Source organism: Schistocerca cancellata, chromosome 7 (assembly GCF_023864275.1).
Source record: "Schistocerca cancellata isolate TAMUIC-IGC-003103 chromosome 7, iqSchCanc2.1, whole genome shotgun sequence".
Lineage (NCBI taxonomy): Eukaryota > Metazoa > Arthropoda > Insecta > Orthoptera > Acrididae > Schistocerca > Schistocerca cancellata.
This window is the reverse complement of record NC_064632.1, coordinates 132,239,425-132,262,697: the sequence shown is the minus strand read 5'-3', so window position 1 is coordinate 132,262,697 and position 23,273 is coordinate 132,239,425.

Here is a 23,273-nt window from a genome sequence, read left to right as displayed (position 1 = left end):
TGGCTGGGAGAGGTGGCCGAAACACCATATACTTAACATACCCCCATAAGAAAAAATCGCAGGGGGTAAGAGCAGGGGCTTCTTGGAGGCCAGTGATGAAGTGCTCTGTCACGGGCTGCCTGGCGGCCGATCCATCGCCTCGGGTAGTTGACGTTCAGGTGCTTGAACCAATTTCAGACGATAAGGTTTCATAACTAACCTTTTTCGTAAGACTCTCCATACAGTTGATTGTGGAATTTGCAGCTCTCTGCTAGCTCTGCGAGTCGATTTTCCTGGGCTGCGAACAAATGCTTGCAGTATGCGTGCTACATTTTCATCACTCGTTCTCGGCCGTCCAGAACTTTTCCCTTTGCACAAACACCCATTCTCTGTAAACTGTTTATACCAACGTTTAATACACCACCTATCAGGAGGTTTAACACCATACTTCGTTCGAAATACACGCTGAACAACTGTCGTCGATTCACTTCTGCCGTACTCAATAACACAAAAAGCTTTCTGTTGAGTGGTCGCCATCTTAGCATCAACTGACGCTGACGCCTAGTCAACAGCGCCTCAAGCGAACAAATGTACAACTAAATGAAACTTTATAGCTCCCTTAATTCGCCGACAGATAGTGCTTAGCTCTGCCTTTTGTCGTTGCAGAGTTTTAAATTCCTAAAGTTGTGGTATTCTTTTTGAATCACCCTGTATATTAAAACATAACTTACGGAAAGAAACATTAATTGTACTTTACGAAGCTATAGAGTAGTCTCTGCTACTGTATGGGAGCAAATGTCGGACGCTAACATCTGATTAATTACTACGAATCTAATCATCAGACCTGAAGTTCGTCGACAATTTGGCGAGATACTCGTCGGTAGACTATATAAAACACGTATTAGACTAGAACTAAGTGTTGAACCCATTACAAATACAATTGGACAATACCGACTAATCGGAAAAGACCATGGCGAACGTATTGCTACTAATAGCATAACTAAAGCTGCAATGCAGTAGAGCCTATGACCAAAGAGGAAAGAGAAACGTTGAACGTCCCTTAAAGAGATGACGTCAACGATTCTGAGGCGGAACAGACCAAAGGACCTAATCCTTGAAGACCATAATGATGATGGTGACGGCGACTACCCTTGATAATGACCTCAGTTCGGCGAAGAAGGTAGTCTACACGTTTCTTGAAGTCTACCATACGTAGCTGAAGCCATTCATTGACGATTATAGCCCGTAGAGCTACCGAAAGTTTGTGTGTAGCTCTGTGAGCAAGGCTGTTGTCATCTTGGGAGGTGGGAGTGTCCAACGCTGCCTCGCGGTGAAGACGTAGGAGAAACGGCGACGCTTGGTCACTGAAAAAGTTTAAATAAACATCATGTATCATGCCTACGGTAACCTGAAGGGGTGGCCCAATTCATGGTACGAGAAAACAGCCCCAAAACATCACAGAACGCCATCCAGCCTGAACTACACTTTCCACAACTCATTGAGTTGTGGGTGCACTCGTCGGATTATATCATTTGGAAAGAGGAAAGACCTTGTGGAACCACAGTCAATACCTCCAATCGTCTACTGACCATTTTCTGACTTGTTTGGTTGCAGTGAAGAAGTAGATCTTTACGTGCCTCTGTGACCAATAGTCCCCGCTCCAAATTTCGTTTCTCAATGTTCGCTCGGGAACTGGTTGAGATGGACCTGCACTCACTGAAAGCAGCGATTTCTGTCGGGCTTCAAACCGATTGTCGTTCACAAGACTAATACTCGTCTTCGGTCTTTTCTGCTTGGATCTTTTTACGACCACTGCTTTTACGTCGTGTTACATGTCTCTCTGTGGTACACCTTTCGTTGCCGACATGTTAGGCACTCTGTGTGATACTCCAGCAACTTGTGTAACTTCATTCACAGTATGGTTATGCGTGCGTCCAAACACGACAGCTACTTTGTACCATGACACCATACAGCTGCCTGACAAATTCGTACACTTCACTACCATGGATTACGTCACAGTGGAGGATTACATAATCGCCTAGTCATAGCTCTAGGCCTTGTGTAATGTTCAAAATCGGCCAGTGTGAATTTAGAGTGACTAATGCTTTGTCTTGTCAGCTTATGTGGCATTAGAAACAGATTTTGAAAATCGTACGTTCAGACATTTCTGTGGTGTACTATCTTCCGTCCGTCTTACTCCCGGACCAGCTTTGTATTTCGATTCAGAGCTTCTCATCACAAAGATGATGTTTCTCTCAGCGCGAATTGTAAGATTTCGTGGAAGGCTGTAAGGATAGTTAGTATCGTTTCGAGAGGCTGTTCATGGTTGACACTGTTGACACAGGAAAACGAAGACGCCAGAAAGCCGTGGCGAAATCCAGGAAAACCTACAGAAGCTCGAAAAGACAGCTGGTTGGACCAACTCAGTGTAGTAGAGATATATTTTACCAGATAAGATAAATGGAACGAAATTTAAGGTAATCGAAGACGAAACCATTAGTAACGGAACACATACCGGCATAAGGCAATGATAATAAAGGCTATCAGCCGTGTATTAAAAAAAAAAAAAACACACAGTGTCGATCTCGTTCTTGTACGTAGATAGAGGTAGCAACTTCTCACCTTCGGCTACCCAAAATAGTTTGTCCAAGTCAGTCAACAGGTAAGACGTGCATCAGCGATGGACATTTGGTGTTATGCCTCGAAGGACATGACATGAGATCCAGAACCGTATATATCGACGCTCAGGTTAGTGTGATGTTCCTTGAAACAATCTCGCACTGTCATTTAGTTTAAAAAATGCTAGCTTACCTAGTATCGAGCCAGATTTGAATTCAAGAGTTCCTTGCAGGTAGAACTCAACACGTCGCTCTTCACGGAGCAAAATCGACAAATGTAGAAGTAATTTCAGAAGAACCCAAAGGAAGTGTGACACGACCGTTACTGTTTACAATACTTGTAAATTATATAGTGGACAACGCCAGAAAGCTGTTCGCAGATAATTCAGTTATCTGTAAAAATTTTGGAACGCCGGAAGACTGTAGCGATTTGCGGGAAAACCTGCATAGGATTGATGAATGGTGCAGCAACTGCAACTGACCCTGAACGCAAATAAATGTAATATATTTCTCATATACAGGAGGAGAACTCTAGTAGTATAGAATTTCACTGTTTATGATAAATGCCCGGAAACAGAAACTACCTACGAGTAACCATCCGAAGCGACCTTAAGTGAAATGACGACATAAAAGGAATAGTAGAATAAGGGGGTGTCAGCCTGAGATTAACAGGAAGAATCTTAAGGAGATACAATTCATCCACCAAAGAAGTGGCCTACAAAACATCGGTCTGACCACTTTTTTGAGTATTGCCCATTAGTCTCGGGCTCTTACCGAAGATGCTCAACAAACTCGAGTAGCAGACCCTAAAAGAGAGACATTGTCTGTAACAGAGGTTTAATATTGAAATTCCGAAATAGCGTGCTCCGGGAGGAGTCAGCAACGTATTACTTCCTCCCACATACGTCTCTCGAAACAACAACGAGGAAATTCGAGAAATTGGAGCAAATATGGAGATTAACCCACAATCATTCTTCCCACGCGCCATTCTCGAATGGAACGGGTAAGGGGGATCAGTTACTGGAGCCACAAGTACCCTCTGTAGCACACGTCAGGTGGCTTGTGGAGTACGGCTGTGCATGTAGATAACTTCATCCCTAGTATAGCCTCACGTCTATGCAACCGCAAATGAAATACACTGCTGGCCGTAAAAACTGCAACATGAAGAAGACTACTTGCAGTAAACGTCAAGCTGACTAAACGTCAAGTTGACATAGAGTGCACTACATATGCAAATGGTCAGCATACCAGCACAGTGCAGGGTGTCCATAATTAAAGTTTCAAAACGCTGCAGAAAGAGAACCACTGTTCAGAATTGCGTCAAATTTGAACAACACATAAACGGGGAAGCGTCATGGAACAAATAAAATTTACCAATAGATGGCGCCGTAAGCGTCAAAATACGCACACCATGAGACGCGCGGCACACGGCTGTTGCTCAATTTGCGTCCGAGATGCCCAACATGACTGTGTCCATGATGGATGGCGCACTGCTGGTAAAGCTCTTTTACAAGAACGGTGACTGTGCGCCAGTAGCCCTGCAGAAATTCCGGACAAAATGGTTGAAATGGCTCTGAGAACTATGCGACTTAACATCTGATGTCACCAGTCCTCTAGACTTAGAACTACTTAAACCTAACTAACCTAAAGACATCACATACATCCATGCCCGAGGCAGTATTCTAACCTGCGACCGTAGCAGCAGCGCGGTTCCGTACTGAAGCGCCTAGAACCGCTCGGCCACAGACGCCGGCGAAGTTCCGAACATTCAAGAATATGAAAAAGGCATTGATCCGATGTTTGCTAAGGGTCTGGAGAAAATGATCGCGAATTATAAAAGACAGCTTCCACTGAAGTGAAGTGTGGCAGGGGGGTGGGGGTGGGGAGGGGGGGGCGGAAGCAGTTGATGCGACGTCTGTCGAAGATGTGACCACAGCTTTGCAGGAGGTCGAGACGTCGCGTGCAAACGTGCAGTGTACGGGTTTGCCCGAACCTTGGTCATGACTGCGATCACGGTGCATAAAATCCTACTAAACTTTCTATACTGCCATCCATACAAAGTCACCCATTTTCAGGAATTGCCTCCCGCTGACCTGCCAGAAAGACATACGTTCGCTCAGGAATTTCCTGCTCTTGTAAGTGGACAATGAATGGCAGTGGAACATTCTGTCGGAGCCCATCTCCTAGGACATGTCAATGCGCAGAATTGCAGAATATGGCCAACGGAAAATCCTCACGCATATCGACCAGCACCAGTACCAAAACTGTGTGGTGCGGCTTGACTGCATTGTTTATCGTGGAGCCGTATTGTTTTTACAAATGAGTCCTGCCGGACTTTTTAGTTGTACCGTTGCTGGTAAACGCTAAGAGAGTCTTTTTGCGCATCAACGTCATTCCAACTCTACAACAGCGTGAATGTGTAGGAAATATTTTTACCCAAGGTGGCGATCCTCCGTACATTGAACGGCCGGTGAAGCGTCTGCTGCAGGGGCATTTCAGAACTGCTCGAATTCTCAGCCTTTATTTTCCTACGGCCTGGCCGTCCATGTCACCTGAGCTGATCCATATGACTTCTGGCTGTGACGTTATTCAGTGCTGCAGGTACGAACGTAGCTGAATTGAAGGTATGTGTGGTGTCACCGCCAGACACCACACTTGCTAGGTGGTAGCTTTTAAATCGGCCGCGGTCCGCTAGTATACGACGGACCCGCGGGTCGCCACTGTCAGTAATTGCAGACCGAGCGCCGCCACACGGCAGGTCTAGTGAGACGTACTAGCACTCGAACCAGAAGCTACGTACTTTTCTTTATAGCATTCATTACGTATCCTGTTTCAGACCTCACGCCAGCCTGCGTGAGCTTAGCGTGCATTTCGGCCTCCTCTAACTACAAGGTGTTGGCACTTCTGCCAACACTTCAGTATGCATTTCGCAACGCGTTCTGAACGTGACCCAGGAAACACCTCGATCAGTTGTGGAACATGCTGTTTCTCGATGTCAGCTTATGGCAGAAAAGTCTGGACAGCATATTGAATATGTCTTGCGCCAGTCTCACGACAGTTAGAAACCGATGTCATGTTGCTTTTTGTGCGCTTTTTAGGCCCAGGGCAATGAAAAATTGGTGTCATTTTGCTGTTTATAAATTTGTTCCCCTCAGGACAATTAACAACCGATTTTTCTCATCCCATATGGTAAGATCTTGTCGTAGTGGATGGGCTTACATACCTAACAGTGCCACAACTGTTGCGTGGCGATCTTGTGCAGTCCTACACATTGGACTGTATGGATGGTGCAATGTGTAAATCAATCCATGTTCATCGTATTGCGATTATTTTTTTTTTTGTTCCATGACGTTTCCCTCCTGCGTAAATATATGCTGCACATATTTTACGTTATTCTGAGCAGTGGTTATCTTTCGTTCTGAAACTGGAACTTTAATAATGGACATATTGTAGACAGGAATAACGCAATCTACATTCGTCGCACAAGGAAATATTACGCCGACAATTTCTCTTTTAGAAAACGCTTTTTATCGTTGGTTCTTTGAAAAAAGATCGTGCTATGACTCGTGTAAGAAAGAGAAACGCCTATAGGCACGTGCCGGAATTTGGCCGCACCATTATAGCAGTCTGTCGAGACTGGTTTGTCGTTCCGCATTATTGCTGCCCGCGTTGGTCAGCATCCAGTGACTGACATGCGAATATGGAAACGAAGCGTCCAAGAAGGCTAAACTCAACGCCAGGCTGCTCAACGGCTGCTTCACGTGTCTTGAGCCAAGAAACTGGCTTACGAACTTCCTGCATGCTGGAGTAGCTTCGATCAGAAACTTGTGTTAATCAACAGAACGAAAACCCAGTCCAAGTTTCAAATATTTTATTTTTCATTGAATGACTTGTTTTGGACCGACACACATTTTCGTATCAACATAACGAAGTCTAAAAAGACATTTCCGAAGATGTCAACAAAACGTGTAATGTACATTCACAGTGCATACAGATAACTCCTGCGTGCGCTGTGAATGTACATTACACATTTTTTGACATCTTCCAAACAACAATTTTCGTCTTTGTCGTGCCGATTTGAAAATGGGTCTCTGCCCGGAACTACACATCAAATGAAAAATAAAATGTTTACAACTTTTTTTTTTCGTGCTATTGAGAAACTGGTTTGTTTGCCGCATGACAAGTGTCTACACGGACAGTGAGACAATGTCGGAGTACCACAGATTGTTACCACGGCTACCATCGTTGCAACTTCAGTTGAGGCGGCACCAAGGGAGAGGCACACTTACAGTTGCACGCCCTTCAACAACAGTGGATTCAAATGGTTCAAATGGCTCTGAGCACTTTGGGGCTTAACATCTGAGGTCATCAGTCCCCTAGAACTTAGAACTACTTAAACCTAACTAACCTAAGGGCATAGCACACATCCACGCCCGAGGCAAGATTGGAACCTGCGACTGTAACGGTCGCGCGGTTCCAGACTGAAGCGCCTAGAACTGCGGCCGGCCCAACAACAGTGGACATGGGAGTGAGATCACGTCGTCTTTTCGGACGACTGTCGCTTCTGAATACGACATCACGATGGACGTTCCCAAGTATGTAACTCCGAGAAGAAAGAAAGTGGTCACTTCGTATTGGCCGGCGTCATAAACGCCTTGCACCAGGCGTGGTTTGCATAGTCGGTAATTTGGACAGCAGTCATTACATTTCTGACGTTTTAAGACCGTGATGGTGCCTATTGTCGAAGGTTTCATGTCATTAGTTGCTCGTGTTTTTCTGGCCATCCTCGACAGATTGTTTGCTGTTAGCCTGGCCGTCTCGTTCTCCAGATATCTAACGTGCGGATAATATCTGATGATAAGTTGACGAGAGTCTGGGGCGCCGTCTCTCGTAACTTGCCAGTATGACTGATAAACTTTGGTAGCATGGAATGGTGTGCCCGTATATGTTATCCATGATCAGTCGAAATCTATGTTCAGTCGGGTTAGAAACGTTGTTGCGGAAGTGACACCACTATGCACTAAATTCCACACCCCTTACATCCCAGTCATCTACAAGTTCTAGTCGTGTATTCTTCCTATAAGTAATATCTTGTTATTCGCTCTACTTAAGAATGTTGTGGCTTTAATGGTCGGCTGTGCACAAACTAGTACTCAAAGCACAATCATCATCAAAGTAGTGCATACACTGCTCTGTGTAGCACCGTTCATGCCACTTGTGACTTTCAAATTAGTTTTGAAGGTGACAGAATATCTAAGCCTTTACCTCACAAGCAGCTGTACATTACTATGTACGAAATACCGGTGCTATGTTTATCTAAGAACAAGAGTGGCAATTTTTGAGTTACACATCTTTCGATGACGCCACAGATCTTGAAAGACGCCAAGCTGACGTGGCTTGTCCCCTTCCAGTTTTCGCTTTGCTTCAACTTTTTCTTGTTAAGTTCCCGAGTCGTGACCAATGAAGGCCATTGGTGTAATGGAGTCTGGGATGAGAGCTTTGATTTTCTTTAGATAGTAACTGGGTGACGGGGCTGGCGTACTTTATTAGGCGTGGGACGGTGTGTGGCGAAACGGTTACCTGAGCGACAAGAGCAGAGCACGGCCCGTTCGTCGCACCATAAGGAGTGCCCGGCGTTTTCGCCTTTTGTAGCGAGGTGCCTGGGACGTGGGCAGCGTCGGGGCCGGCACTTCGCAAACAGTTTTAGTGCACTGGGGTCCGCCGCTCGCCTACCACACGACGCCGAACACCTGCCTTGTTTGCATCTGTTTGGAGAATTTTTGCGTCCTAGAGGATCAGATACAGTTTCAGGCCTGCACTACTGGCCATTAAAATTGCTACACCAAGAAGAAATGCAGATCACAAATGGGTATTCATTGCACACTTATATTATACTAAAACTGACATGTGATTACATTTTCACGCAATTTTGGTGCATACATCCTGAGAAATCAGTATCCAGAACAACCACCTCTGACCGTAATAACGGCCTTGATACGCCTGGGCATTGAGTCAAACAGAGCTTGGATGGCGTGCACAGGTACAGCTGCCCATGCACCTTCAACACGATACTACAGTTCATCAAGAGTAGTGACTGGCGTATTGTGACGAGCCAGTTGCTCGGCCTCCATCGACCAGACGTTTTCAATTGGTGAGAGATCTGGAGAATATGCTGGCTAGGGCAGCAGTCGAACATTTTCTGTATCCAGAAAGTCCCATACAGGACCTGCAACATGCGGTCGTGCATTATCCTGCTGAAATTCAGCGTTTCACAGACATCGAATGAAGGGTAGAGCCATGGGTCGTAACACATCTGAAAGGTAACGTCCACTGTTCAGAGTGCCGTCAGTGCCAACAAGAGGTGATCGAGACGTGTAACCAATGGCACCCCATACCATCACTCTGGGTGATACGCCAGTATGGCGATGACGAATACACGCTTCCAGTGTGCGTTCACTGCGATGTCGCCAAACACGGATGCGACCTTCATGATGCTGTAAACAGAGCCTGGATTCATCCGAAAAATGACGTTTTGCCATTCGTGCGCCCTGGTTCGTCGTTGAGTACACCATCGCAGGCGCTCTGTGAAGCAGCGTCAAGGGTAACCGCCGCCATGGTCTCCGAGCTGACAGTCCATGCTGCTGCAAACGTCGTCGAACTGTTCGTGCAGATGGTTGTTGTCTTGTAAACGTCCCCATCTGTTGACTCGAGATCGAGACGTGGCTGCACGATCCGTTACAGCCATGTGGATAAGATGCCTGTCATCTCGACTGCTAGTGATACGAGGCCGTTGGGATCCAGCACGGCGTTCCGTATTACCCTCCTGAACCGACCGATTCCATATTCTGCTAACACACATTGGATCTCTCGACCAACGCGAGCAGAGTGCACGTGCGGCCGGAGTTTTGTGGCACTAGCTGCGAGAACTGTTAGTTCGTTGCCCACCGCACCTGCACTCTGGAGTTAAGTAATCAGTGAACCTGTGATCAAAGCTCAATCGTTGTGGTATCTCTGGTGTGCTGGAGTCGGCAAAATTTTGCAGTCGTCTCCTTGTATGGTGTTTAACCTTCGAAATGATTATAATTTGTTAGTCAAGTGCACCAGCGGTATCTTCTGCCTTGTGACCGTTAAAGTCCGTTAACAAAGTTTGGTGGCAGTGTGTCTTCCTCGCCGTGTTGATGCTGTCCGGCACAAAGTGTAGTGTAACAGCTTGGTGTTGTTCTCCTTTTCTCTTTGAGTGTTTATTGTCCCTTGACTGTGTTTTATATGCCAATTATTGAGACATAATCCTGCTGCGATCTTCGTCTTCGGTGGTACTTTGGCTGTCGTGCTGTTGGTCAAGTGGAACGGAATTGATTAGGTTGTTGGTTGGTTTTTCAGCCGTCCGTAGGTCGTGCTACAACCCGATTGTTTAGTGTTATGCTTGGTTGTCTCTCTCACCTAAACTGTGCTTAGAGTTTCCTCCCCAGGCCGACCCTTGGAACACTTCTGAGCACCTGAGCTCCTGTGTTTGTTGTTTGTGATTGGCATTTTATTTGGTCTCAGATACTGTGCCAGGCCATCAGCCATGTATTAATATTGTCTGTTTTATGTTTAGTATTGGCCCTCAGCCGTGAATTGGTCTTGGGTGTTTCAAAGAGAAACTCTGCATTGGTTTAAGCAATAAAGTTGTGTGTGCTCCTGTCTAACTAACAGGAATTGACCTTGGCCCCTTTCCACAACCTGTTCCGGTCTGTCCTGCGAAACCAGATTTCAGTGAAGTAAGTCCACATACGGCTGCTGCTACACAATGCGCTCTTCATGGTCTACAACAGCAGCAGAGGCCAACAAGCTCATCAGATCACCAGCCAATTGAACACGTGGAGGCATAGTGAAGTGGGAACTCGATCATTCTCCAGAGCCCGCAAGAACCATTACTGAATTGCAACAAAGGGGCAAGGCGTTTGGGGAAATCTAACATAGAATGCCATTCCAAATCTTTATGGTCGTGGTATGCGAGATACACGCCTACCTGCCGCCGGTCGTGGGTGCACTGTCTACTGGTGCGACTGTTTGGGCACACTGTATTGTGACGTGTGTCTTATTTGGTCTGAATTTGTTATCACGTACTCCCACAATAGTGGACTGCCTGTCACATCACTTGTCATTAAAATGGCTTTGTCCTTGAGGCTCTTACATTTTCTTCCGACAGTGACAGACCCTATTGTTTCTGAAGATGAGTATAAGAGCCGTGAACTGATTTTTTGAGTGAAGAATATGCAGAAGCTGCAGTGTCCGGTATATAATTGGTGATACAGAATACTGTTCTAAACCGCGTTGAGAATGCAGGTTTACTCTTAACCCAGTTCATCTAACTTCCAGGCATTGCTGTCTCGTACGCACTATAGTGTTCATGATGTAACAAATACTGAGCTGCCCTGTAGCATACCACAATATCCACCGGACATATCCCGAGAATCACCAGTAAACCCTCTACAGGTATAGCGCGAAAGGCACCGGTGAGCCCCAGAAGTAGGCTCCGCTGAATTCGTCGCAGCATTGTTTCGTAGCTACCTAGTAGAAGGCGATGTGCCCCGACGCTGCCAGCAAAGCTCACAACGGTGTTAAAGATTGTTCGTCATATAACGTCACCACACGCAACGGTAATTTACACACATCAGAGCCACAGTGGGAAAGTCTTACGCATAATTTGAGCCGATTTCTGAGTAACAGATTTTACGTGTTATAGAAACTTTCTTTTCTCGTCTGGAAGAATGGCTAAATATCTACAAATAGTGCTGCGTTTTACAGGGATTCCGTCCAGCTTCGAGACAGGAGCAATATTTTCTCCAATTTAATTTACTGCTGCGAATTTTTTACCTGTTATCTGGAAACACTGATCAGGTTGCACAATTCAATAATCATGGTCACATACAATAATTTATATTTTGCATATAGTAATAAACAATGTTACCAGCCACCATTGGTAGAAACAGAACAGAAAATTGAAAATATGGATCAATTTAAAAAACATAAAATAAAAGGAATTAACTCAAGTTTCAAGTGAATAGCTTCCTATTATGATACTGTATAAGTTACTGGCAGCCTCGGAATAACTCGAAGTTTGCCGACTAACTACAACAATACCTACTTTTAGACCTATTGTTACTACGCTATTCTACATTGCCAACACTGGTATGTGCGTGCCTCGGCAATCCTCGAGCCTACGCATACCTATGTGGGTGCCCATGGAATTCTTTCTTCCTTTCCTTCCTTTTTTAAAAATGTTTGTGTATATGTGTATGTATGTATTTTAAAGTTTCTCTTAATCACATATATGTGTTCCTGTTATAGTCTGTAATGGAGGAAACTCTTCTTGTGACCTGGTGAGGTTATTTCGATATTCAGAGCGGACACTAGATCTTATAGACAGAGAGTTAAGCAGCTGCCTTTGGATATTCTATATGCAATTATATGAGCAGTAGATCATGAGTTTTTCTCACAATTGTTTGCAGATCGCAGTCAAATTGTCTGCAGTCTCTCTCCACCTGAAAAAGGGGGCAACTGATGATGACATGATCAGCAGAACTTTCCTCTCCACTTTCGCAGGTTGGTGTGTTACTACATCCCACACTAAGAGTATCCTACGACTTTCACATCGCTGGCAACGGGCTATACACAATGCTGGTGACTACTCTGAAGGTCAGTAAAACTTTGAAACACGTATCTATTTTGTATGAGCTGTAAATAAATAGTTGCCACTATTAAAGTTTCAACTTTCGTACAAACAGTGGTGCGCTTTACAAGTATTCTGTCAAGCCTCGGGGAAGGAGCAGTAAAAATATTTGCATCCTTAGGAAGCATATTTAGCACTGAATAAATGTCGCTTGCTGATTGACTTGTACGGGCAAACAAATGGCGCTGGCGCTTTTTGGTCGCCATAATTCAACTTCAATTTAATATCATTCGTACAGCCTCGACTTCACTCCTTACGCGCGGAGGAGTGTGCCAGCCTTCCATCTCTATAGCGTCACACTTGGCGAGAAAGATCAATGCATTATAAAACCGATCACGTATGCAGCAAATCTTCCTTCGTCCTCACACGTCGAGGAAACCTCCGACAGCTGCTAGTCGGCGGCGCACTGTAGCAGGCTTGTAGAATAAACGCATTTTAAGTCGTGTTTCATCTAGAAACGTTATCCCATACCGCATTAGGGGAAACATCGTGAGAGACTACCTGATCCAGGAATAAACAGATATGATAAATGCTACAACTCTATGATTCTGTAGACGGCACCTAGCGGGCATGTGTTACAACTTTACCATTGAAGATTTCCTGCTGGGAAAACTCAGAACAATACTTAATATAAAATGAAATTTTCACTCTACAACGGAATGTGGGCTTATATGAAACTTCCTCGCAGATTAAATCTGTGTGCCGGACCGAGATTCAAACTAGGGACCTTTACCTTTGACTGGCATGTGCTCTACCGCCATCTGAGCTACCCGAGCCCGACTCACGACCCGTCCTCACAGCTTTACTTCCTCTATTACCTCGCCCCCCCTGCCTTTCAAACTTCGCAGAAGCTCTCCTGCAGACCTTGCAGAATTAGCAGTCCTGAAAGAAAGGATATTGCGGAGACATGGCTTAGCAACAGTCTGGGTGATGTTTCCAGAACGAAATTTTTCCCTCTGCAGCGGAGTGTCCGCTGATATGAAACTTCCTGGCAAATTAAAACTATGTGCCGGACCGAGACTCGAACTCTGAACCTTTGCCTTTTGCAGGCAAGTGCCAAGAAGTTTCGATACTGAATATACCTTTAAGAGAACCACTGCTTTTCTTCTGGAAATAGTGGTTGCTCAACATAATTTTTTATTTTTACTTGTTTTCTTGCCGCTAGCTTCGGGCTCACGGTCTCACTCTGAAGCGTTTATTCTCTTTTAAACCAATCACTTTGTCAAGCTGCAACCTGGCATAATTTCTCTCCCCCCTCCCCCTCCTCCTCTCCACACCACCATAAAATACGGACACAAAATAAAATTTTCCTTGTAAGATAATGGGCTAGATGATAAAAAACAGTGCTTATGATGTTAACGTCTATGATAATTTTAGTCAACAGGCAAGGGAAATGAGATGCTATCGGAGTGGACTCCACGCAAAGCCCATTGCGAATGCGAGAACGGAAGCCAGATCGACAGGTGTGATGAATTATGTATTTCGCGAACCAGTTCGTAGTGTTCCGAGCTTGTGTCCTTGGTGCTAGGCTAGAGAACAGCGGAAAATGACATACGACTTCCGCGCTCTCACTGCGGTGACACTTTCAGCGTATCGCCGTCTTAATCCAGATAGTCAACAGGTGAAATCTTACATTATGCATGGCCGGCAACGCCCTGGTAACGTGTGTCCCACCTCCATTCATTACGGTTTCGAGAACTGCCCGGCTAATGAAATGCGACCCAAAATCTCAGCTGAAAATAGTTTTGGCAAATTACCGAAAGAAGTAATATGTTTTGGCAGTGCACTGCCTGAACAAACGATGCTAGAAAAAGTAATTAAAGCTCCCACAAAGACAAGAAATTATATGTAAATCTGAGTCTTTCGCCGATGCAGAAGAGATAAAGACTTAGTTCGGCAAAGGGCAAGTAAGGAAATGGACAAATAATGAACTGATCATAGGTAACTTCCATCTCTCATAGTAAGGAAATGGCAGTCCATCTCATCATTATCATCACTTTGTAATATCATTTGCGAGCTTCTTCGGTGAACTAGCTATTCCATATGAAATTTATCTGAAGAGACAGTTTTACGTTTGTTTGAGTCTGACCCGAAAGACGACCACCACTTTGGGACATGAACGCTGCTGTTAGCGATAAAACAGCTGTTACATGGTCGAGTTTCCGCGATCCTTGTGGACTGGGCTGCTGAACTTGAAGTTGGGACACGATTTTTGAACCCAACTCGTTCGTGACACCAAGCAATAAACTCTTTGAATCCAACCTAACTTGAATACGAGATACAGTTCATTTCTCTTTTTTTTTTCAGCATAAGTCGTGTTTATAAGAATAGCACAACAATTCTGATTGCTTACTGATTACATAGACTGTGGTAAAACTGGAACAGAAGAGAATCAAACCCTTATAAATGTGGTGCTACAGAAGAATGTTGAAAATTAGGTGGACTGATAAGGTAGAGAATGAGGAGAATCGGTGTAGAAAGGAACATATAAAATATTTGAAAAGAAGAAGAAGATGACAGGGTATCTGTTACGACATCAGAGAATAACTTCCACGACACTAGACGGAGTTATAGAGGGTAAAAACTGTAGAGGGAGACACGAATTGGAATACATCCAGTGAATAATCGACATTGTTTGCAATTGCTACTCTGAGATGTAACGGCTGGCACTGAGGAATTCTTGGGAGGCCTCATCTAACCAGTCCGAAGATTGATGCCTAAAAAAAAAATCCATAGAATTCTTCCAGAATTGCATTTTAGGTTTCCTGGAAGACATCCATAAAAGTTCATCACTCATAGTTTGCTACCATTAATTGAAGATTTATAACAATTAACGGCTATAACAACAGGATAATAAGCTTCATGAAGGACCTACTCAGTTGGAGGGTTCTAAAATTGTACTACGTGTTAACAAACGAAGATGTGGTGCAATATTAAAATTGAATCAAACGACTTTTCAAAAGTAACGTCTATTCAGGCGATGCTAGAGAACAAGAGATCATTTGTTACACATACAGCTGTAAACCAAACAAACACGTCAGCTGAATTCATATTACTAAAACATCACTCTTAATAGTAAATTCTCCAAAACTCTGGAAGTGTCACAGAGTCCTGAGACCAGTTTCGAAATGAAGGCAAAAATGTCTTTAAGATGAGGCATTTTAAACTTCAATTTACAGTCGTTTTAAATTTCATAAAAATTACATTTATTTTACTTTGTTAAGGTGGGAGCACGGTTTTTGGAAAAAATGGCAGGCTCGAATATGGTTGCTAGAGTAGTAACACACATTCCGATAAACTTAATACGCAAAGGGAAAACAGTTTTAAGCTAAGGGAAAACAGTTTCAAGCTAAAATTCACATAAATTAAATAACGCTAGCCTTTAGGCTGCTTATTTTATTTTTAAGTTCATATTTACTCCTGGTTTCTGTGATCTCATATCGTTTAAATTGTGGGGAGAGGAATGTCTATGAACAGATTTTAGACACCAAAAAGGTGTGAACTGATGCTGTGCTAGGTAATGTGGATCTAAATACTTTATTTCTGTGAATCCCTTCCAAAAGTAGGTTGGTAAAAATGCGTAGCCGGTCGCTGTGGCCGAGCAGTTCTAGGCCCTTCAGTCCGGAAACACTCGGCTGATACGGTCGCATGTTCAAATCCTGCCTCGGGCATGGATGTGTGTGATGTCCTTAGGTTAGTTAGGTTTAAGTAATTCTAAGTCTAGGGCACTGATAACCTCAAATGTTAAGTTCCATAGTGCTTACAACCATTTGGACCATTTTTTTAATGTGTAAACATTGGCGATATCTGTTGTTAACATGAAATTCTTGCTTACTGTGTTAACTAAATAAATACTGTGGTGTGAAGACGTGATTTTGACTTACGAGTATTTACATGGCACAGAGTGCTAGTTCACTCTGGGACCAGAATCCTGGAATGGACTGCAGCCAGTTTAAATCATCGTATGTCACTGATGAAATCCACAAATAGGATTTGTAGCATCATGAACGTGGAGCTCAGAATTTATTTTCGTCGACGCCAAACGCAGAGAACGTCACAAAAAGAGAGATTCACAACAGCTGCTCAACGCCGTGCTCCAAGTACTCTAGGCTGGCTTAATGGTTAAACTACCGTAAATCAGGGATACTTGAACCCAGAGCGTTAAAGTGATGTAAGCCGTTTCTGGTATATTTTCACTGAAATATTCGGCGTAGTTCTTATTTCAACATTCAAGAGTCTCTGGTACACTCCATATATTTCCACAAGTTTCTGGTAGAGTTTAGTGGAAGTTATGTTAATGGTACAACATATGTACTGTTTTCTCGTCTAATGATTCCTTTGTCCAAAGTGCGAAGATTAGGCAGTAAGTGCCCAGTTTGTTAACTATAAATCACATTTAAAATGTTTTTCATCAAAGTATATGCCGATGTACTGATAATCAAATAAAATGGCTACTTACACCCACGACCAGCTTGGGCTCAGGTAACACCTAGTAAAGTATATTCTTCAATTATATAAAAATGAAACACCCATTACAGATTGTGACAAGTTATTTTAAATTTGTAGCTAATGCAAGATATGTTTGAAACTATTTAGGTTTTTGTTTACAGGTTTAAGGCTCACTATGGAGTCAAACTACGGAAGTCTACTCAGGCACAACGATTTTGCAGGCGAACAACTGGAAAAATGCTTAAACGCTGCGCTAAAACTTTAAAAATGTCGAACAAACCAACATCAGAAAAAGGGAAGAAAAATACCGGGACAACGAAGAAACATTCAAAACAGGTCGACACTGAGTCAACATCAGAAGGTGCTAATGATTTCAGACTCGAGTCATCAGGAAAAGTGATTATAGTTTGTTTAACATTGAGAATGAAGCGTGTGACCTAAAGGAACTTTTGATTTGCCATCTACCAGCAGGCCTTTAGACGAAAAAGATAAGATGGGCAGCGCAAAAAGTGGGAAGAAAAAAGAGGACAGTGCTTCAAAAGAGAGTAGACTTAAATAGACCCTGGAAGAAGGTAAATTCGTAATCGTTTTATGGGAGAGTATTGAATTTCGTAGCATTGAGTCAATTGTAGACGACAACGGAACTGTCGTCGAGCGCACGCAGCAAATAAAAAAAATCTGTGGTAGCTCCAACAAAAAGATAGTCTACATCATAAATGGTGATATATTAAGGAGAAGATTCACACTCCAAATTTGTAAAAAGGGGTTATTTTCTGTTCCACCAATCAAAGACAATGTTTAGATTCGGTGAAAGTTCTGTGATTTGTTTCACAACTCTACTTTTTTCATTATTTTATTGTGTTTTTCTTATGTAAATCCATAAATAGGTATGATTGACAGATCGTACGTCTTACTCGAGTTTAATACACGTTTATAATGTATTTGCGTGAGAAAATAGAATATGGTTTCACGCGATCCAACCTAAGGATAACTTGAACCCAATATTGTTTTTTAAAAGTCGTCAAATTCGAAAGAAGATAATAACTCTAGCATGTAGAAAGTATAGAAGATGTGGGTTAAGAACAACACAATTACCAGCACCAGACTTTTATAATTATACTTTTCCAAGAACATTTAACAGAAATATGTAAAACCAGGGTCGAAGTTACCCTTGTTTATGGTACCTGATAACCTCACTTATAGTCACAGCACCATTAAGTTGGAAACAGTAATGTGAGAAATAGTACAAGGAGACAGCACCTTCCTCAGAACTACTGTTAATTGGAGAATGAAAAGATCAATGACAATTCCCGCAGTTTTGTCAAAAGCTACACTACTAGCCATTAAAATTGGTACACCAAGAAGAAATGCAGATGATTAATGGGTATTCTTTCTGACAAATATATTATACTAGAACTGACATGTGATTACATTTTCACGCAATTTGGGTGCATAGATCCCGAGAAGTCAGTACCCAAAACAACCACCTCTGCCCGTAATAACGTTCTTGATACGCCTGGGCATTGAGTCAAACAGAGCTTGGATGGCGTGTACAGGTACAGCTGCCCATACAGCTTCAACACGATACCACAGTTCATCAAGAGTAGTGACTGGCGTGTTGTGACGAGCCAGTTGCTCGGCCACCATTGACCAGACGTTTTCAGTTGGTGAGAGATCTGGAGAATGTGCTGGCCAGGGCAGCAGACGAACATTTTCTGTATCCAGAAAAGCCTGTACAGGACCTGCAACATGCGGTCGTGCATTAGCCTACTGAAATGTAGGGTTTCGCGGGGAACGAATGAAGGGTAGAGCCACGGTTCGTAACACATCTGAAACGTAACGTCCACTGTTCAAAGTGCCGTCAATGGGAACAAGAGGTGACAGAGACGTGTACCCAATGGCACCCCATACAATCACGCCGGGTGATACGCCAGTATGGCGATGACGAATACGCGCTTCCAATGTGCGTTCACAGCGATGTCGCCAAACACGGATGCGACCATCATGATCCTGTAAACAGAACATGAATTCATCCGAAAAGATGACGTTTTGCCATTCGTGCACCCACGTTCGTCGTTGCCCGCATCTCGTGGTCGTGCGGTAGCGTTCTCGCTTCCCACGCCCGGGTTCCCGGGTTCGATTCCCGGCGGGGTCAGGGATTTTCTCTGCCTCGTGATGGCTGGGTGTTGTGTGCTGTCCTTAGGTTAGTTAGGTTTAAGTAGTTCTAAGTTCTAGGGGACTTATGACCACAGCAGTTGAGTCCCATAGTGCTCAGAGCCAAACCACGTTCGTCGTTGAGTACACCATCGCAGGCGCTCCTGTCTGTGATGTAGCGTCAAGTGTAACCGCAGCCATGGTCTCGGAACTGATATCCATACTGCTGCAAACGTCGTGTAACTGTTCGTGCAGATGGTTGTTGTCTTACAAACGTCCCCATCTGTTGACTCAGGGATCGAGACGTGGATGCACGATCCGTTACATCCATGTGGATAAGATGCCTGTCACTCGACTGCTAGTGATACGAGGCCGTTGGGATCCAGCACGGTGTTCCGTATTACCCTCCCGAACCCACCGATTCCATATTCTGCTAACAGTCACTGGATCTCGACCAACGCGAGCAGCAATGTCGCGATACGATAAACCGCAATCGCGATAGGCTACAATCCGACCTTTATCAAAGTCGGAAACGTGATGGTACGCGTTTCTCCTCCTTACACGAGGCATCACAGCAACGTTTCACCATTCAAGGCCGGTCAACTGCTGTTTGTGTATGAGAAATCGGTTGGAAACTTTCTGCATGTCACCACGTTGTAGGTGTCGCCAACGGCGCCAACGCCGGCCGAAGTGGCCGAGCGGTTAAAGGCGCTACAGTCTGGAACCGCACGATCGCTACGGTCGCAGGTTCGAATCCTGCCTCGGGCATGGATGTGTGTGATGTCCTTAGGTTAGTTAGGTTTAAGTAGTTCTAAGTTCTAGGGGACTTATGACCACAGCAGTTGAGTTCCATAGTGCTCAGAGCCATTTTTGAACGGCGCCAACCTTGTGTGAATGCTGTGAAAAGCTAATCATTTGGATATCACAGCACCTTCTTCCTGTCGGTTTAATTTCGCGTCTGTAGCATGTCATCTTCGTTATGTAGCAGTTTTAATGGCCAGTAGAGTATTTGCGTGAGAAAATAGAATATGGGTTGGATCCAACCTAAGGGTCACTTGAACGCAATTTTGTTTTTTAAAAGTCGTCAAATTTGAATGAAGATAATAACTCTTGCAAGTAGAAAGCATAGAAGATGGAGATTAAGAACAACACAATTATCAGCACCAGACTTTTATAATTATGCTTCCTCAGAAGTGCTGTTGGTGGAAGAATGACAAGACCAATGAGAATTCCAGCAGTTTTGTCAAAAGCTAGTCATTCTTCAAGTAACAGTCGATGTTTGAACAACTTCGGGAATTTCTTGGAGCCAGCGAAATCGAGAGTTCAGGCAGCAACCTTGATGGATGTAAAAGCTGTGTCGCGTGGAGCGATTTTTCTCTAATCGCGCCGTGTGACAACGTACCCGCTTTTACTGCGTCGACTAGCAGCTAATAAAATCTAGCGGCGATTGGAAACCAGAATTTTCATTTCTAATAGTTGCCATTACACAGCGCTGTTGTAGCCTTGTCTGACAGCTCAATCGCTAGTCGCTCTCTTGTTATCAGACACGGCGTTCGATTTATTGGATTTGTTCTTTGATTTTATGTGGTTTACTTTTTTTCTTTGCTATCGTGGCGGAGAACGAGAAGGAAATTGTGTGCAAGTGGTCGGGCAACGATATGTTGAAATTTTTAGATGTTTCTCGGAAATTTTTAAGACTTAGGGACACAAATTGTTCTGTATTACTTCGTATGCGATGGTAAGGAGAGATGGGCTACGCAGTGATGCAGCGGCTGTAGGGGAGCGGGATAGGAGCAGAAAACATTAGCGGGGACGTAAATACAGTAAACACAAATTTAACTTAACTGATAGCTTTCTCGAAGAAACTTTACAAAAGAACAGACACCAATAAAGTCCAGCTACTATAAGAGCATCATGCAGTGTGAGACTCCTGGTACTAATGCACGAGCGAACTGTCGAAGGCTCAGACTGAAGACTGCTGAAGCCTGCGACTGAGACTGGGCCGTGTATCTGCCGCCAGCCATGCTACATCGCGACTGCAGAGAACGCTCGTAGTCGGAGCTGCTGAAACTGTGGCTCAGCGGGCACGCATCAGTGGATCTTCCGGCTCGCCGCGAGACCACGATCGGTGGCTGTCGGAAACGCGCATTTCGGTTGCGAACTGTGAGACGCCAGTGGGGATTATGTCGATCAATGATACCACACAAATAAAATTATTATGTGAAGAAGAATGTGAGGCAAAATACACTCCTGGAAATGGAAAAAAGAACACATTGACACCGGTGTGTCAGACCCACCATACTTGCTCCGGACACTGCGAGAGGGCTGTACAAGCAATGATCACACGCACGGCACAGCGGACACACCAGGAACCGCGGTGTTGGCCGTCGAATGGCGCTAGCTGCGCAGCATTTGTGCACCGCCGCCGTCAGTGTCAGCCAGTTTGCCGTGGCATACGGAGCTCCATCGCAGTCTTTAACACTGGTAGCATGCCGCGACAGCGTGGACGTGAACCGTATGTGCAGTTGACGGACTTTGAGCGAGGGCGTATAGTGGGCATGCGGGAGGCCGGGTGGACGTATCGCCGAATTGCTCAACACGTGGGGCGTGAGGTCTCCACAGTACATCGATGTTGTCGCCAGTGGTCGGTGGAAGGTGCACGTGCCCGTCGACCTGGGATCGGACCGCAGCGACGCACGGATGCACGCCAAGACCGTAGGATCCTACGCAGTGCCGTAGGGGACCGCACCGCCACTTCCCAGCAAATTAGGGACACTGTTCCTCCAGGGGTATCGGCGAGGACCATTCGCAACCGTCTCCATGAAGCTGGGCTACGGTCCCGCACACCGTTAGGCCGTCTTCCGCTCACGACCCAACATCGTGCAGCCCGCCTCCAGTGGTGTCGCGACAGGCGTGAATGGAGACGTGTCGTCTTCAGCGATGAGAGTCGCTTCTGCCTTGGTGCCAATGATGGTCGTATGCGTGTTTGGCGCCGTGCAGGTGAGCGCTACAATCAGGACTGCATACGACCGAGGCACACAGGGCCAACACCCGGCATCATGGTGTGGGGAGCGATCTCCTACACTGGCCGTACACCACTGGTGATCGTCGAGGGGACACTGAATAGTGCACGGTACATCCAAACCGTCATCGAACCCATCGTTCTACCATTCCTAGACCGGCAAGGGAACTTCCTGTTCCAACAGGACAATCCACGTCCGCATGTATCCCGTGCCACCCAACGTGCTCTAGAAGGTGTAAGTCAACTACCCTGGCCAGAAAGATCTCCGGATCTGTCCCCCATTGAGCATGTTTGGGACAGGATGAAGCGTCGTCTCACGCGGTCTGCACGTCCAGCACGAACGCTGGTCCAACTGAGGCGCCAGGTGGAAATGGCATGGCAAGCCGTTCCACAGGACTACATCCAGCATCTCTACGATCGTCTCCATGGGAGAATAGCAGCCTGCATTGCCGCGAAAGGTGGATATACACTGTACTAGTGCCGACATTGTGCATGCTCTGTTGCCTGTGTCTATGTGCCTGTGGTTCTGTCAGTGTGATCATGTGATCTATCTGACCCCAGGAATGTGTCAGTAAAGTTTCCCCTTCCTGGGACAATGAATTCACGGTGTTCTTATTTCAATTTCCAGGAGTGTAAAATTATTATGTGAAGAAGAATGTGAGGCAAAATAGTTATAGAAAGTTAGTTGTACGAGGTGCGTTTTTTAAGTAAGTACCGTTCTAAAATTTAAAAAAAAAGACGTGCTAAGATATCTCAGTAATTTACATGCATGCCTGTACCTTAATCTACTTTTATACATAGTTTCCGTCAATACTGAGGCACTTGTCATAACGTTGTACCAGTTTTTGAATACCCTCCCCATAGAAGTCTGCCGCCTGACCTGTTAACCACTGCATCACCACTGTTTTGACATCGTCGTCTTCTTGAAGACGCTGACCGCCCAGGTGTTTCTTCAAGTGCAGAACCAGATGGTAGTCACTGGGCGCAAGGTCGGGGATGTACGGAGGATGATCTAGAGTTTCCTATCGAAAATATGTGATGAGATCTTTGGTCTGATTCGCCACATGCGGACGGGCATTGTCTTGTAGCAAAACGATGCCCTTACTCAACTTCCATGGACTGTTGCTTTGATTCTGGTGTGACGTAGGCCACCCATGTTTTAACGCCCGGAACAATTTGGCTTAAGAAATCATCACAGTCGTTGTGGTACCGCTCAAGGCTGATCAATACACTGTCTAAACGTTTGGTTTTGTGCACATCCGTCAACATTTTCGGTACCCAACGTGCGCACAATTTTCGGTTATGCAAGTGCTCGGTCACAATGCCATAGAAAGCA